General features: G+C 45.4%; 1 protein-coding gene across 4 annotated transcripts in view; it reads right to left on the bottom strand.

Moving 5' to 3' along the window:
* LOC106600623 (EMILIN-3-like) overlaps positions 1 to 18858 on the bottom strand; it is a 60513-nt gene that overhangs the window by 22237 nt on the left and 19418 nt on the right. The window lies entirely within an intron of this gene.

Genomic DNA, 18858 nt, shown 5'->3' with positions numbered 1-18858 from the left:
TATAAAACCAGGTTAAACCCATTGAGGTTAAAAACCTATTTTGCGAGGGCAACCTGGCAAGAAGGCCAAACAGGGAAATAGCAGAGTGTCCATAAAATATTACCTAAAAATACAAAATACACACAAAAGACAAAGTGTCACAAGTTATAGATACAACTGAAGATTAGAAACAACTGCAGCTATCACAAACAGTGTTGTCGATCAGAGTCTTAAAAACAGGCAAGGACACTAACTCCCCTAACTTTAAAATCTTCTGAAGCATGTTCCAGAATGAAGGGGCATTATGGGAAAAATATTGTTTCCCCATCTCAGTTCTTGCCTTAGGAACAGACACGGACAGCAGCGACTGTGAACGAAGACTGTATTGAGTGACTGATCTGGTCAGTAAAGAACAGAGATACAAAGGGACCCCTCCCTGTGCAACTAGGTCCTGGACTTCCAGACGGGCCGCCCCCAGGTGGTGAGGGTAGGAAACAACATCTCCACCCCGCTGATCCTCAACACAGGGCGCTCAGTCCTCTCCTGTACTCCCTGTTCACCCATGACTGCGTGGCTACGCACGCCTCCAACTCAATCATCATGTTTGCAGATGACACTACAGTGGTAGACTTGATTACCAAACAACGACGAGACGGCCTACAGGTAGGAGGTGAGGGCCCTTGGATTGTGTTGTCAGGAAAATAACCTCACACTCAACATCAGCAAAACAAAGCAGATGATCGTGGACTTCAGGAAACAACAGAGGGAGCACCCCTCTATTCACATCAAAGGGACAGTAGTGGAGAAGGTGGAAAGTTTTAAGTTCCTTGGTGTACACACCATGGACAAACTGAAATGGTCCACCCACAAAGACAGCGTGGTGAAGAAGGCGCACCAGCGCCTCTTCAACCTCAGGAGGCTGAAGAAATTTGGCTTGTCACTGAAAACACTCACAAACTTTTACAGATGCACAATCGAGAGCATCCTGTCGGGCTGTATCACTGCCTGGTACGGCAACTGCTCCGCCCACAACCGTAAGGCTCTCCAGAGGGTAGTGAGGTCTGCACAACGCATCACCAGGGACAAACTACCTGCCCTCCAGGACACCTAAACCACCCGATGTCACAGGAAGGCCAAAATGATCATCAAGGACAACAACCACCGAGCCACTGCCTGTTCACCCCGTTACCATCCAGAAGGCGAGGTCAGTACAGGTGCATCAAAGCAGGGACCGAGAGACTGAAAAACAGCTTCTATCTCAAGGCCATCAGACTGTTAAACAGCCATCACTAATGTTGAGTGGCTGCTGCCAACATACTGACTCAAATCTCTAGCCACTTTAATAATTAAAAATGGGATGTAATAAATGTATCACTAGTCACTTTAATAAACAATGTCACTTTAAATAATGTTTACATACCCTACATTACTCATCTCATATGTATAACCTGTACTCTATACCATCTACTGCATCTTGCCTATTCCGTTCGGCCATCCCTCATCCATGTATTTATATGTACATTTTCTTATTAATTCCTTTACACTTGCATGTATAGGGTAGTTGTTGTGAAATTGTTAGGTTAGATTACTTGTTAGATATTACTGCATGGTCGAAACCAGAAGCACAAGCATTTCACTACACTCACATTAACATCTGCTAACCATGTGTATGAGACCAATAACATTTGATTTGAATTTGATTTGATTTGAGCTGTCCCATCAATGCTTTGTACACAAAAGTGTACCAGTGCTTTAGCCTCCTGGTGGAGAGAGCAGTCCATTGCACCATAGCATACAGATCACAGTGGTGGGTCAGTGATCTAGCATTGGTAATAGACCTTAAAGCACCATGATACACTGTGTCCAGAGTTTTCAAGGTACTTGCTGAGGCCTGCATATAGACACTATCACCATAATCCAGCACTGATAAAAAAATGTACTTTGAACAAGATCCTTTCTGAATAACATTGAAAAGCAAGATTTGTTCCTGAAATAGAAACTCTATTTCAACTTCAGTTTCTTGGTTATCAATGTGCTGTTTAAAATTTGACTTTTCACCTTACCAAATCCCAAGATAATTATAGGAGGTGACCCTATCAATTTGCTGGCCTTTTACAGTTAAAATCTGCAAGTGATTCCACCTATTTACTTTCAGGGAAGAGAACCATAAATTTTGTTTTCCTTGCATTAAGCACAAGTTTCAATTGGAAAAGCTGCCTTTAAATAATATCAAAAGACAACTGTAAGTCCTGAAAAGCCTTCCCAATATTAGATACTTGTCACGTCCTGGCCAGTATAAGGTTAATTGTTTTTGTAGTTTGGTCAGGACGTGGCAGAGGGTATTTGTTTTATGTGGTTCGGGGTGTTGTGTTTGTGTAAAGGGTGTTTGATTTAGTATTTCCGGGTTTTGGTTTATGTTTAGTTAATTCTATGGTTAGTCTAGTGTGTGTGTTTCTATGTTTGGTTGATTGGGGTTGGGACTCTCAGTTGAAGGCAGGTGTTGTCTATCTGCCTTTGATTGAGAGTCCCATATATTAGGGTGTGTTTGTATGTGTTATTTGTGGGTGATTGTTCTGTGTTTCGCCTTGTGCCTTACCAGACTGTTTTTGTTGATCGTTCGTGTTTTGTTATTTTGTACGTTCATTTTGAAGATAATTAAAAATCAAGATGAGCATTCACGTACCTGCTGCGTTTTGGTCCACATTTTCTGATGACGATTTCGCATTATCGTCAGAAGACGAAGACAATTGTGACAGAATCACCCACCACCAAAGGACCAAGCAGCAGAGGGAGGAGCAGACGGAGTTCGAGTTGGACTGGCGGGAGAAGTGGACTTGGGAGGAAGTTCTGGACGGGGCCGGACCTTGGCACCAGGCTGGGGATTATCGACGCCCGCAGTGGGAAATTGAGGCAGCCAAGGCAGAGAGGCGGTGGTACGAGGCCAAGTACGCGCTGAAGGAGAAGCACGAGAGGCACCCCCAAGAATTTTTTTTTGGGGGGGCACACGGGTAGTTTGGCTAGGCGTAAGAAGAGCCGGAAGCCAGCTACTCGTGGTTATATGGAGGAGCGTATGGGGTGGAGAGCGCTATGTTTCGCTGAGGAGCACACTATCTCACCCATACGCACGCACAGTCCGGTGCGCGTTATTCCAGCCCCTCGCAGGTGCCGTGCTAGAGCGGGCATCCAGCCTGGTAGGAGGATGCCTGCGCAGCGCATCTGGTCGCCGGTACGCCTCCGAGGACCAGGCTACCCAACTCCCGCTCACGCACGGCTACCATCAGGCCCCTGCACAGCCCAGTCTGCCCTGTACGAGCACCCCGCTCGTACAGGGCTACTAGTTCCATCCAGCCAAGGCGGGTTGTGCAGGAGGTAAGATCTAGACCGGCTGTGCGCCTCCATAGCCCTGGGTTTCCAGCTCCTGTCTCTCGTGCGGACCCGGAAGTGCGTCAACCCAGTCCGACTCGTCCTGTTCCCGCTCCCCGCACTAGCCTGGAGGTGCGTGTACATAATCTGGTAAGCCCAGTACCAGCACCACGCACCAGGCTACAAGTGCGTCAACCCAGCCTCGCCAGTCAACAGTCTTCATCAGAGCTGCCCGCCAGTCAATAGTCATCATCAGAGCTGCCCGCCAGTCAACAGTCATCATCAGAGCTGCCCGCCAGTCAACAGTCATCATCAGATCTGCCCGCCAGTCAACAGTCATCGTCAGATCTGCCCGCCAGTCAACAGTCATCGTCAGAGCTGCCCGCCAGTCAACAGTCATCGTCAGAGCTGCCCGCCAGTCAACAGTCATCGTCAGAGCTGCCCGCCAGTCAACAGTCATCATCAGAGCTGCCCGCCAGTCAACAGTCATCGTCAGAGCTGCCCGCCAGTCAACAGTCATCGTCAGAGCTGCCCGCCAGTCAACAGTCATCGTCAGAGCTGCCCGCCAGTCAACAGTCATCGTCAGAGCTGCCCGCCAGTCAACAGTCGTCAGAGCTGCCCGCCAGTCAACAGTCGCCAGAGAGGTCAGACTGCGCTGAACTGCCGGAGTGGTCAGACTGCGCTGAACTGCCGGAGTGGCCAGACTGCGCTGAACTGCCGGAGTGGTCAGACTGCGCTGAACTGCCGGAGTGGCCAGACTGCGCTGAACTGCCGGAGTGGCCAGACTGCGCTGAACTGCCGGAGTGGCCAGACTGCCCTGAACTGCCGGAGTGGCCAGACTGCCCTGAACTGCCGGAGTGGCCAGACTGCCCTGAACTGCCGGAGTGGCCAGACTGCCCTGAACTGCCGGAGTGGCCAGACTGCCCTGAACTGCCGGAGTGGCCAGACTGCCCTGAACTGCCGGAGTGGCCAGACTGCCCTGAACTGCCGGAGTGGCCAGACTGCCCTGAACTGCCGGAGTGGCCCGAGTGGCCAGACTGCCCAGACTGTCCCGAATTGCCAGACTGCCCAGACTGTCCCGAATTGCCAGACTGCCCAGACTGTCCCGAATTGCCAGACTGCCCAGACTGTCCCGAATTGCCAGACTGCCCAGACTGTCCCGAATTGCCAGACTGCCCCGACTGCCCCCCGGCGATGCCAGACTGGCCCGACTGCCCCTCGGCGATGCCAGAGTGGCCCGACAGCCTGGAACGGCCGGAACCAGAGCCACCTCCAGAAATAGGTGGGTTGGGGAGGGGGGGTGTAGCACAGTGCCGTCGTTGACGGCAGCCACCCTCCCTTCCCTCCCTTTAGAAAAGGGGAATTTTTTTTTTTGGTGTTGCTTGGGGTTATTTTTTAAGGTGCTTCTGGGGTAGCACCTTTAAGGGGGGGTACTGTCACGTCCTGGCCAGTATAAGGTTAATTGTTTTTGTAGTTTGGTCAGGACGTGGCAGAGGGTATTTGTTTTATGTGGTTCGGGGTGTTGTGTTTGTGTAAAGGGTGTTTGATTTAGTATTTCCGGGTTTTGGTTTATGTTTAGTTAATTCTATGGTTAGTCTAGTGTGTGTGTTTCTATGTTTGGTTGATTGGGGTTGGGACTCTCAGTTGAAGGCAGGTGTTGTCTATCTGCCTTTGATTGAGAGTCCCACATATTAGGGTGTGTTTGTATGTGTTATTTGTGGGTGATTGTTCTGTGTTTCGCCTTGTGCATTACCAGACTGTTTTTGTTGATCGTTCGTGTTTTGTTATTTTGTACGTTCATTTTGAAGATAATTAAAAATCAAGATGAGCATTCACGTACCTGCTGCGTTTTGGTCCTCCATTTCATTCACCGACAACAGCCGTGACAATACTCTATAATAAATAATTGTGTCATCAGCATACAGATGGAGATTTGCAGAGTCAACAGTCTTCCCTATATCATTAATATACAATGTAAAAAGGATCAGACCTAAAATTGCGTCCTGGGAAACTCCTTTTGTAAGCCTTAACTCAGATTTCATACCCTCCTGTGCTACACACTGTGTTCTGTCAGAAAGGTAGTTTTGGAACCAATCCAATGCATCAACACTTAAACCAACCTTTTTTAGTCTATACAACAGCAGGGCATGGTCAACAGTGTCGAAGGTCTTCAATAAGTCAAAAAAAGTGAAACACAGTGATTTTTCTTGTCCAAAGCATCTAGAATATCACCTACAACCTTACTTAATGCAGTAAAATGTACTATACAGAGTTATTATAAAGAAAGTCTTTCAACTGTGAGTTCACAAGGTTTTCCAAAACTTTTGCCAGTGCAGACAGTTTAGATATGGGACGATAGTTGTCCAATTGGGACGGATCGCCACCCTTATGTAAAGGCGGGATAGGGAGGAAGGGGGAGGTTGAGGGTGAGACAGAGGGAGTCTTTTGGAATGGTATTACTCGTCAATGAAAGATTGAATACATGAGTGTGAGAGGCAGCAATGATCTCTGCACCAATTCTTTGAAAATAAGGGTTTAATTCATCCGGGCCAGCCGCTTTCTTAATATCAATAGATTTGAGTTCCTTTACAACTTCTGAAAGCTAAATCTCGGTAAAAATGGTGAGACCGAGGGATACGGAGGAAGGGCGAGAAGGAGGGTGAGATGGAGGGGGTGGGGGAGCTTAAAAACCTCTTAGGGATCCCTTAACGCTCGAATCCCGTTAGTGGGATAGATTTAACAACATCCGGTGAAATTGCAGAGCGCCAAATTTAAACTACAGAAATATATATATTTAACATTCATATAAATACAAGTTTAATACATCAAGATAAAGCTTAACTTCTTGTTAATCCAGCCGCTGTGTCAGATTTCAAAAAGGCTTTATGGCGAAAGCACAGCATGCGATTATCTGAGGACAGCGCCCTGCATACAAAAACATGAAAACCATTTTTCAACCAGGCTAATGCGACACGAAAGTCAGAAATAGCGATATAATAAATGCCTTACCTTCAAAGATCTTCATCTTTTTACAATCCCAAATGTCTCAGTGACACAATGAATGGTCGTTTGTTCGATAAATTCTTTCTTTATATCCCCAAAATGTCCATTTATATGGCGCGTTTGATTCAGAAATACACCGGTTCCAACTCGCCCAACATGACTGCAAAGTATCTAATAAGTTACCTGTAAACTTGGTCCAAACATTTCAAACAACGTTTCTAATCCAACCTCAGGTACCCTAATATGTAAATAATCTATCAAATTTAAGACGGAATAAACGGTTTCCAATACCGGAGAAAAATGATGAGGAGCGCGCTCCTGTATACGCGCACCAAAAAACTTGAGTCCATCTGAGTGACACATGGAAAGAATAGGACTACTTCTTCATTTCTCAAAAGAAAAACATTGAACAATTTCTAAAGACTCTTGACATCTAGTGGAAAGCATAGGAACTGCAATCTGGGCCCTAATAAATCAGGTTTTCCAAAAGCATTGGAAAACACAATGACCTAAAAAATATTTTTCCCTGGATGGATTGTGCTCAGGGTTTCGCCTGCAAAATCAGTTATGTAATACTCACAGACATTATTTTAACAGTTTTAGAAACTTTAGAGTGTTATCTATCTAATACTACCATGCATATGCATATCCTAGCTTCTGGGCCTGAGTAACAGGCAGTTTACTTTGGGCACAATTTTCATCTGGACTTCAAAATATTGCCCCCTATCCCGAAGAAGTTTGAAGGGTGAGAAGAAGGGGGAGGTTGAGGGTGAGATGGAGGGATAGAGAGGAAGGGGGAGGTTGAGGGTGAGATGGAGAGATAGGGAGGAAGGGGGTGGTTGAGGGGAGGGATATGGAGGAAGGGCGAGATGGAGGGTGTGGGTGAGATTAAGGGTGAGATGAAGGGAGAGGTTGAGGGTGAGATGGAGGGGGTGGGGGAGATTAAGGGTGAGATGAAGGGGGAGGTTGAGGATGAGATGGAGGGATAGGGAGGAAGGGGGAGGTTGAGGTTGAGACGGAGGGCTGTGGAGGAAGGGGCGAGATGGAGGGGGTGGGGGAGCTTAAGGGTGAGATGAAGGGGGATGGAGGGATAGAGAGGAAGGGGGAGGTTGAGGGTGAGATCGAGCGATGGGGTGAAGGGGAGGTTGAGGGGAGAGACTGAGGAAGGGGAGAGAGCGTGTGTGAGATATAGTGAGCAATGGTATGGTAAGTATATAGTATTTAGTGTAGGTGAGGGTCGGGATGAAATATGTTAAGTCGGACCCTCTCTCTGAGGGAATTAAGATGAGGAGAAGTAAGGGTGAGGCGGGTAAAACAGGGGGTAATGTCCACGTTGGGCCGGGTCAGGTTTTGTCTCCCTGGTGAATTAGGGTGATGGGGGTGGGGAGGGAGGGGGGAGGGTAAAGACTAAGTAGGGCCAGGTCAAGGTCTGTCTGCTGGGGCTGGTAGAGGAAAGCAGCAGGTAGCTGGGCTGCTGTCCAGAGTGGTACAGCTCTCAGGAGAAGCCAAGCAACAGAAAGGGGAAAAGGACAGAACTGAAAACCCCCAGGGCCAAACAACAACCTGCCATGTGGAACTCTCTTTCTCTACAATGCAGAACATCGCAATGTTCTTCACAGTCCTTTCATCTTTAAGCATGGGTAACAATTCCTATGTTCTTCTTCCATGTAATAATTGAATTGCAATGACAATCCTTTTAAGTTGTATGATCAAATGAGGAAAACGGAGGAAACCCCCCAGATCCAGCTACTGGATGTTATCACTTGAGTAGGTATTTGGTGGTGACAAGAAAATATTAAAAGCTTTACTAGCATTAGAGCACAAAGAATGTAGCAACTTTCTGGCCCCTTACTGTAGATCTACTGTACTGTTGAATTACTCTGAGGCTGGAAGTCAGTGAAATTTACCACAGTCATGTCTTCATTGACAAACTTAAGTCACACACACACTTCCCACTGAGCACAAACTAGTTGAATCAACGTCGTTTCAACGTAATGTTCAACGTATTGTGACGTGGAATCTACGTGGAAAATACATTGGAGTTGAAAAAAGTCCTGAACATAATGTGCTGTTTTGAGGGTGACATTTCAACCACAAGATTATGTCATGATGGTAACCAAATTTCAACAAAGACAAACCTATAAAATACACTGAATATACAAAACATTAAGAACACCTGCTCTTTCCATGACATAGACTGACCAGGTGAATCCAGGTGAAAGCTTTGATCCGTTATTGATGTCACCTATTAAATCCACTTTAATCAGTGTAGATGAAGGGGAGGAGACAGGTTAAAGAAGGATTTTTAAGCCTTGAGACAATTGAGACATGGATTGTGTATCTGTGCCATTCTGAGTGTCAATAGGCAAGAAAATATGATTTAAATGCCTTTGAACGGGGTATGGTAGTAGGTGCCAGGCGCACCGGTTTGTGTAAAGAACTGCAATGCTGCTGGGTATTTAACACTCAGCAGTTTCCCATGTGTGTCCTTTGGTCCACCACCCAAAGGACATCCAGCCAACTTGACACAACTGTAGGAAGCATTGGAGTCAACATGGGCCAGCATCCCTGTGGAACGCTTTCGACACCTTGTAGAGTCCATGCCCTGACAAATTAAGGCTGTTCTGAAGACAAGGGGCCGCTACTTCTTGTATTTTGCTGATAGGAGTGGAACATCAATGAGGTGTTTTCGACCCACAGGACTGCCGCTGAATGGATGTTTTTTTGTTTGTCGCAGCATTCTCTGTAAACCCTATACACTGTTCGGCTTGAAAAGCCCAAGAGTCCGTCCGTTTCTGAGATACTGGAACCGGCGCACCTGGCACCGACGATCATACCACGCTCAAAGTTGCTTAGGTCACTCATTTTGCCCATTCTAATGTTCAATCGAACAGTAACTGAATCCCCCGATGCCTGTTTGCCTGCTTTACAGTGCATTCAGAAAGTTTTCAGACCACTTGACTTTTTATTACGTTTATTACGCTTTTTCTAAAATTCCTCATCAATCTACACACAATACTCCATAATGACAAAGTGAAAACAGGTTTTTAGACATTTTTGCAAAAATAAAATAAAAATAACAACAGAAATACCTTATTTACATAAGTATTCAGACCCTTTGCTATGAGACACGAAATTGAGCTCAGGTGCATCCTGTTTCCATTGATCATCCTTGAGATGTTTCTACAACTTGATTGGAGTCCACCTGTGGTAAATTCAGATGATTGGACATGATTTGGAAAGGCACACACCTGTCTATATAAGATCCCACAGTTGACAATGCATGTCAGAGCAAAAGCCAAGCCATGAGGTCGAAGGAATTGTCCGTAGAGCGCAGAGACAGGATTGTGTCGAGGCACAGATCTGGAGAAGGGTACCAAAAGCATTGAAGGTCCCCAAGAACACAGTGGCCTCCATCATTCTTAAGTGGAAGAAGTTTTGAACCACAGAGTGTCTTCCTAGAGCTGGCCGCCCGGCCACACTGAGCAATCGGGAGAGAAGGCTTTGGGCAGGAAGTTGACCGCGAAGATGATGGTCACTCTGACAGAGCACCAGAGTTTCACTGTGGAGATGGGAGAACCTTCCAGAAGGACAACCATCTCTGCAGCAGTCCACCAATCTGTCCATTATGGTAGACGGAAGCCGCTCCTCAGTAAAAGGCACATGACAGCACACTTGGAGTTTGCCAAAAGGCACCTAAAGACTCCCAGACCATGCAAAACATGATTCTCTGGTCTGATGAAACCAATATTGAACTCTTTGGTCTGAATGCCATTCGTCACATCTGGAGGAAACCTGGCACCATCCCTACGATGAAGCATGGTGATGGCAGCATCATGCTGTGGGGATGTTTTTCAGTGGCAGGGACTGGGAGACCAGTTAGGATCGAAGGAAAGATGAAAGGAGCAAAGTACAGAGAGATTCTGAAAACCTGCTCCAGAGCACTTAGGACCTCAGACTGGGACTAAGGTTCACCTTCCAACAGGACAATGACCCTAAGTACACAGCCAAGACAACGCAGGAGTGGCTTCAGGAGAGGTCTCTGAATGTCCTTGAGTGGCCCAGCCAGAGACAGACCTCAACCCATTTGAAAATAGCTGTGCAGCGATGCTCCCCATCCAACCTGACAGAGCTTGAGAGGATATGCAGAGAAGAATGGGAGAAACTCCCCAAATACAGGTGTGCCAAGCTTGCAGCATCATACCCAAGAAGATTCAAGGCTGTAATAGCTGCCAAAGGTGCTTCAATAATGTACTGAGTAAAGGGTCTGAATACTTATGTAAATGTGATATTTCAGTTGTTTATTTGTTTATTTGTCACCAAAGCCCCATATACTACCCACCACTGCGACCTGTACGCTCTTGTTGGCTGGCCTTCGCTTCATAATCGTCGCCAAACCCACTGGCTCCAGGTCATCTACAAGACCTAATGGTTTTGTATTTCCCTGTAGCTCAGTTGGTAGAGCATGGTGTTTGCAACGCCAGGGTTGTGGGTTCGATTCCCACGGGGGGCCAGCACAGAAAAAAAAAAAGTATATTGTATGAAATGTATGCATTCACTACTGTAAGTCGCTCTGGATAAGAGCGTCTGCTAAATGACTAAAATGTAAAATGTAAATGTAAGACCCTGCTAGGTAAAGTCCCCCCTTATCTCCGCTCACTGGTCACCATAGCAGCACCCACCTGTAGCACGTGCTCCAGCAGGTATATCTCTCTGGTCACCCCCAAAGCCAATTCCTCCTTTGGCCGTCTCTCTTTCCAGTTCTCTGCTGCCAATGACTGGAACGAACTACAAAAATCTCTGAAACTGGAAACACTTATCTCCCTCACTAGCTTTAACCTGTTAGGGCTAGGGGGCAGTATTTACACCGCCGGATAAAAAACGTACCCGATTTAATCTGGTTACCACTCCTACCCAGTAACTAGAATATGCACATACTTATTACATATGGATAGAAAACACCCTAAAGTTTCTAAAACTGTTTGAATGGTGTCTGTGAGTATAACAGAACTCATTTGGCAGGCAAAAACCTGACAAGGTTTCAGGCAGGAAGTGGCCTGTCTGACAAGGTGTCGTTCTTCTTGTCTCTGTTTATTGAAGAGTGAGGATCTTAGCTGTCCCGTGACACTTCCTACGGCTGCCATAGGGTCTCAGAAGGCGGTAAAAAGCTGAATCGTGGCTTTGCAGGCTCTGGCTGAAACAAAGTAGCGCGTTTGGGTAGTGGCTGGTTACAGTACTGTGAGACTCAGGCTCGTGCCCGCGTCGACCGAAAGCTTTGTTTACTTTCCTCAGTTTAGCTAAATGGACATTCCCGGTCGGAATATTATCGCTTTTTTACGAAAAAAATGGCATAAAAATGGATTTTAAACAGCGGTTGACATGCTTCGAAGTACGGTAATGGAATATTTAGATTTTTTTTGTCACGAATTGCGCCATGCGCACGACCCTGATTTACCATTTCAGATAGTGTCTGGGACGCACGAACAAAACGCCGCTATTCGGATATAACGATGGATTATTTTGGACCAAACCAACATTTGTTATTGAAGTAGCAGTCCTGGGAGTGCATTCTGACGAAGACAACAAAAGGTAATCAAACTTTTACAATAGTAAATATGATTATGGTGAGTGCTAAACTTGCCGGGTGTCTAAATAGCTAGCCCGTGATGCCTGGGCTATGTACTTAGAATATTGCAAAATGTGCTTTCACCAAAAAGCTATTTTAAAATCGGACATATCGAGTGCATAGAGGAGGTCTGTATCTATAATTCTTAAAATAATTGTTATGCTTTTTGTGAACGTTTATCGTGAGTAATTTAGTAAAATGTTAGCGAATTCCACGGAAGTTTGCGGGGGGTATGCTAGTTCTGAACGTCACATGCTAATGTAAAAAGCTGGTTTTTGATATAAATATGAACTTGATTGAACAAAACATGCATGTATTGTATAACATAATGTCCTCGGGTTGTCATCTGATGAAGATCATCAAAGGTTAGTGCTGCATTTAGCTGTGGTTTGGGTTTATGTGACATTATATGCTAGCTTGAAAAATGGGTGTCTGATTATTTCTGGCTGGGTACTCTGCTGACATAATCTAATGTTTTGCTTTCGTTGTAAAGCCTTTTTGAAATCGGACAGTGTGGTTAGATTAACGAGAGTCTTGTCTTTAAATAGCTGTAAAATAGTCATATGTTTGAGAAATTGAAGTAATAGGATTTTTAAGGTTTTGAAAATCGCGCCACAGGCTTCAACTGGCTGTTACGTAGGTGGGACGAATTCGTCCCGCCTAGCCCAGAGAGGTTATGCACCAGCTGTCAGAGCAGCTCACAGATCACTGCACCTGTACATAGCCATCTGTAATTTAGCCCAAACAACTACCTCTCCCCTACTGTATTTATTTATTTTATTTTGCTCCTTTGCACCCCATTATCTCTATTTCTACTTTGCACTTTCTTCTACTACAAATCTACCATTCCAGTGTTTTACTTGATATATTGTATTTACTTTGCCACCATGGACTTTTTTTGCCTTTACCTCCCTTATCTCACCTCATTTGCTCACATTGTACATAGACTTATTTTTCTACTGTATTATTGACTGTATATTTGTTTTACTCCATGTGTAACTCTGTGTTTTTGTATGTTGTCTAACTGCTTTGCTTTATCTTGGCCAGGTCGCAATTGTAAATGAGAACTTGTTCTCAACTTGCCTACCTGGTTAAATAAAGGTGAAATAAAATAAATAAATAAATACATTGGCAAAAATGTCTAAAAACCTGATTTTGCTTTGTCATTATGGGGTATTGTGTGTAGATTGATGAGGGAAAAAAAACGATTGTATTTCATGAAAGTGTGTACATGTCTAGAGAATAGTGACCCATCCACTTCCCTAGATAGCATTTCCTTCACGCTAGATATGGGTGAGGGATGGTTATAGAGTTTCCTTCACATCAATTTAGACAAGTGCCATCTAAATATTTATACAATATTTTTATTTGGACACTTTATATCCTTGAAATTTGTACTACGCAAGTAACCATTTCATTGTACCGTGTACACCTTCTTGTCACGTCCTGACCAGCAGAGGGAGTAATTGTATTAGTTTTGGTCAGGACGTGGCAGAGGGTTTGTGTTGTGTGTAGGTTCTAGGTAGGTTTTCTATGTGTAGGTTGGGTGCTGGACTCTCAATTGGAGGCAGGTGTTTCTAGTTGTCTCTGATTGGGAGTCCTAAAAAAAAGGGGTGTGTTTTTCTTTGTGGTTGTGGGTAGTTGTTTGTGAGCACTGCTTTTGTTTAGCCTGCTACACTGTTCTTGTCGTGAGTATTGTATATTGTTTTTTTCCTGTGGATGCTTTGCTCGTGTTTTATTAAAAAGTTGAGTATCCACATTCGCGCTGCGTATTGGTCCTCCCTTCAACACAACGACATTATTTGTGACAGAACTACCTACCATACCAGGACCAAGCAGCGGAGGAATTCTGGCGAGGACTGGGGAACACGGCGGGTAAGGGAGCCCGAGAGGCAGCCCCAAGAAATTGTTTTGGGGGGGCACAAGGGCTGTTTGGCGGGGCGAGATTGGAGACCCAGGCCAGCTCCCCGTACCCTTTTTGGACAGAAACAGACTGGACAGGTCCCGTCCTTTGGGGTAGGGGCTGTGGTGAGGCCTGGTATTTTCAGGCCGGTACGCGCAGTACCAGCACCCCGCATGTGCCAGGGGAGAGTGGGCATCGAGCCTGAAGGGGTGATGCCAACCCTGCGCTCGAGACCGCCAGTGCGCCTCTACGGTCCAGTGTTTCCCGCTACACGCACTAGCCTTGAGGTGCGTGTCTCCAGGCTGGCACGTCCTGTACCAGCCCCACGCATCAGGCATCTAGTGCGTCAGCCCAGCCTCGCCAGTCTGGGGCCGCCAGAGCTGCCCGCCAGTCAGGAGTCGCCAGAGCTGCCCGCCAGTCATGACTCGCCAGAGCTGCCCGCCAGTCAGGAGTCGCCAGAGCTGCCTGCCAGTCAGGAGTCGCCAGAGCTGCCCGCCAGTCAGGAGTCGCCAGAGCTGCCCGCCTGTCCTCCGGCCCAGCCAGAGCGGCCCGCCTGTCCTCCGGCCCAGCCAGAGCGGCCCGCCTGTCCTCCGGCCCAGCCAGAGTGGCCCGCCTGTCCTCCGGCCCAGCCCGAGTGGCCCGCCTGTCCTCCGGCCCAGCCCGAGTGGCCCGCCTGTCCTCCGGCCCATCCCGAGTGGTCCGCCTGTCCTCCGGCCCAGCCAGAGTGGCCCGCCTGTCCTCCGGGCCAGCCAGAGTGGCCCGTCTGCCCGGCGCAGCCATCGCCACCACCTAAGTGGGCGACGAGGTCCATGTCCCGCACCTGAGCCGGCTCCTATATAGGTGGGTTGGGGAGGGGGGGTGTAGCACAGTGCCATCATTGACGGCAGCCACCCTCCCTTCCCTCCCTTTAGTTTAGGGGGATATTTTTGTTGTTTGGGGGTTTTTGTCTTTTCTTTTAGGTGCAGTCGGGGTCTGCACCTTGGGGGGGGGGGTACTGTCACGTCCTGACCAGCAGAGGGAGTAATTGTATTAGTTTTGGTCAGGACGTGGCAGAGGGTTTGTGTTGTGTGTAGGTTCTAGGTAGGTTTTCTATGTGTAGGTTGGGTGCTGGACTCTCAATTGGAGGCAGGTGTTTCTAGTTGCCTCTGATTGGGAGTCCTATAAACAGGTGTGTGTTTTTCTTTGTGGTTGTGGGTAGTTGTTTGTGAGCACTGCTTTTGTTTAGCCTGCTACACTGTTCTTGTCGTGAGTATTGTTTATTGTTTTTTTCCTGTGGATGCTTTGCTCGTGTTTTATTAAAAAGATGAGTATCCACATTCGCGCTGCGTATTGGTCCTCCCTTCAACACAACGGCATTATTTGTGACACTTCTGTATCCTGTGCATGAGTCAAATCAATGTAGCTTTTTTTTGATAGTGTGTGTTTACCAGACAGTAATGTGAAAAACAACATGACCTGCACCATTGTCAGATTAGGATATAGGCCAAGGACTGGATAAAATGTAGTTTTACCTGGAGGTATTCCTTATTGTAGGCTACTACTTTTACCACTTTTAGTCTTGACATGTGAACCCTTAAAGAGCTGGGTGGGGCTAAGGCTTAAAAGGGTGTGAACGATGCTGAATGGGTGTAGACAAAGAAGAGCTCTCCAGTAGGTACCAAAACATTCAAGGGCCAGAAAAATGATAGCCTCGTGTTGGCAGGCACCTCATTCTATAACCTGTTGGGGCTAAGGGGCAGTATTTTCATGGCCGGATAAAAAACGTACCCGATTTAAACTGGTTACTACTCTTGCCCAGAAACGAGAATATGCATATAATTAGTAGATTTGGATAGAAAACACTCAAAAGTTTCTAAAACTGTTTGAATGGTGTCTGTGAGTATAACATAACTCATATGGCAGGCAAAAACCTGAGAAGATTCCATGCAGGAAGTGGCCTGTCTGACAATTTGTAGTCCTTCTGTTGCATCTCTATCGAAATTACAGCATCCGTGCTGTTACGTGACACTTTCTACGGCTTCCATTGGCTCTCTAAAGCGTTCAGAAAACGGAATGACGCGTCTCCAGTCTCTGGGCAAAGTACAGCAGCAGAGTTTGTAAGTGGCCTGCCTGGGGACAGTGAGTCTGGAGATGCGCATTCACGAGACTTCGCCATTTTTTTCTTTCACTTTTTGAATGAATACAACGTTGTCCGGTTGGAATATTATCGCTATTTTATGAGAAAAATAGCATAAAAATTGATTTTAAACAGCCTTTGACATGCTTCTAAGTATGGTAATGGAATATTTTGACATTTTTGGTCATGAAATGCGCTCGCGCGTTACCCTTCGGATAGTGACCTGAACGCACGAACAAAACGGAGCTATTTGAATATAACTCTAGATTATTTGGAACCCCAAATTTTTTTTGGTTGAAGTAGAAGTCCTGGGAGTGCATTCTGACGAAGAACAGCAAAGGTAATCCAATATTTTAATAGTCATTCTGAGTTTAGTGAGCACCAAACTTGGTGGGTGTCAAATTAGCTAGCCTGTGATGGCCGAGCTATCTACTCAGAATATTGCAAAATGTGCTTTCGCCAAAAAGCTATTTTAAAATCTGACACCGCAATTGCATAAAGGAGTTCTGTATCTATAATTCTTAAAATAATTGTTATGTTTTTTGTGAACGTTTATCATGAGTAATTTAGTAAATTCACCGGAAGTTTTCGGTGGGTATGCTAGTTCTGAACATCACATGCTAATGTAAAAAGCTGGGTTTTGATATAAATATGAACTTGATTGAACAAAACATGCATGTATTGTATAGCATAATGTCCTAGGAGTGTCATCTGATGAAGATCATCAAAGGTTAGTGCTGCATTTAGCTGTGGTTTTGGTTTTTGTGACATATATGCTTGCTTTGAAAATGGCTGTGTGATTATTTTTGGCTGGGTACTCTCCTGACATAATCTAATGTTTTGCTTTCGCTGTAAAGCCTTTTTGAAATCGGACAACGTGGTTGGATTAATGAGAGTCTTATCTTTAAAATGGTGTAAAATAGTCATATGTTTGAGAAATTGAAGTTATAGCATTTTTGAGGTATTTGTATTTCGCGCCACGCGATTCCACTGGCTGTTGAATAGAGTGGGACGCTAACGTCCCACCTAGCCCATAGAAATTAAACAGACAGCAGTGGCTGCAGTAATTCATGGACATTATAAACATGGAAATATCTGTAGCACATACGCATGGAGCAAGTGAAAGAAACGTAATGGTTCTTACATCAGCGTATGACTCTGAAGACCCAGGAATCTAACTATGGGTTAACCTGTTTAGGATAGGGGGCAGTATTGACACGGCTGGATAAAAAACGTACCGGATTTAATCTGGTTACCACTCCTACCCAGTAACTAGAATATGCATATACTTATTACACATGGATAGAAAACACCCTAAAGTTTCTAAAACTGTTTGAATGGTGTCTGTGAGTATAACAGAACTCATTTGGTTTCAGGCAGGAAGTGACCTGTCTGACAAGGTGTCGTTCTTCTTGTCTCTGTTTATTGAAGAGTGAGGATCTTAGCTGTCCCGTGACACTTCCTACGGCTGCCATAGGGTCTCAGAAGGCGGCAAAAAGCTGAATCGTGGCTTTGCAGGCTCTGGCTGAAAAAAAGTAGCGCGTTTGGGTAGTGGCTGGTTACAGTACTGTGAGACTCAGGCTCGTGCCCGCGTCGACCGAAAGCTTTGTTTACTTTCCTCAGTTTAGCTAAATGGACATTCCCGGTCGGAATATTATCGCTTTTCTACGAGAAAAATTGCATAAAAATGGATTTTAAACAGCGGTTGACATGCTTCGAAGTACGGTAATGGAATATTTAGATTTTTTTGTCACGAATTGCGCCATGCGCACGACCCTGATTTACCATTTCAGATAGTGTCTGGGACGCACGAACAAAACGCCGCTATTCGGATATAACGATGGATTATTTTGGACCAAACCAACATTTGTTATTGAAGTAGCAGTCCTGGGAGTGCATTCTGACGAAGACAACAAAAGGTAATCAAACTTTTATAATAGTAAAGCTGATATTGGTGAGTGCTAAACTTGCCGGGTGTCTAAATAGCTAGCCCGTGATGCCTGGGCTATGTACTTAGAATATTGCAAAATGTGCTTTCACCAAAAAGCTATTTTAAAATCGGACATATCGAGTGGATAGAGGAGTTCTGTATCTATAATTCTTAAACTAATTGTTATGCTTTTTGTGAACGTTTATCGTGAGTAATTTAGTAAAATGTTAGCGAATTCCCCGGAAGTTTGCGGGGGGTATGCTAGTTCTGAACGTCACATGCTAATGTAAAAAGCTGGTTTTTGATATAAATATGAACTTGATTGAACAAAACATGCATGTATTGTATAACATAATGTCCTAGGGTTGTCATCTGATGAAGATCATCAAAGGTTAGTGCTGCATTTCGCTGTCTTCTGGGTTTTTGTGACATTATATGCTAGCTTGTAAAATGGGTGTCTGATTATTTCTGGCTTGGTACTCTGCTGACATAATCTAATGTTTTGCTTTCGTTGTAAAGCCTTTTTGAAATCGGACAGTGTGGTTAGATTAACGAGAGTCTTGTCTTTAAATAGCTGTAAAATAGTCATATGTTTGAGAAATTGAAGTAATAGGATTTTTAAGGTTTTGAAAATCGCGCCACAGGCTTCAACTGGCTGTTACGTAGGTGGGACGAATTCGTCCCGCCTAGCCCATAGAGGTTAAGAAGTCCTGTGGGGGGAGGGGTTGTTTCTTTGTCCACGTGTACTTGTCTAAACATAGACAATTAAAACATTTGATCACCAAAAAATAAGGGTTTGATTGAATTGATAATTACTACACGACTATAACAGGATCAGAAAGCAACAAGCCCTGGTACTAGTTTATCCTTCCTGGTTCTGCCTCTAATTGAGCCCCCCCTCTATATACACATACACACACAAAAAGCCATGCACGCAC

The sequence above is a fragment of the Salmo salar genome, chromosome ssa03 (genome assembly GCF_905237065.1).
Source record: "Salmo salar chromosome ssa03, Ssal_v3.1, whole genome shotgun sequence".
Lineage (NCBI taxonomy): Eukaryota > Metazoa > Chordata > Actinopteri > Salmoniformes > Salmonidae > Salmo > Salmo salar.
Note: the sequence above shows the minus strand (reverse complement) of the source record. Positions and strands in the feature narration are given on the sequence as shown.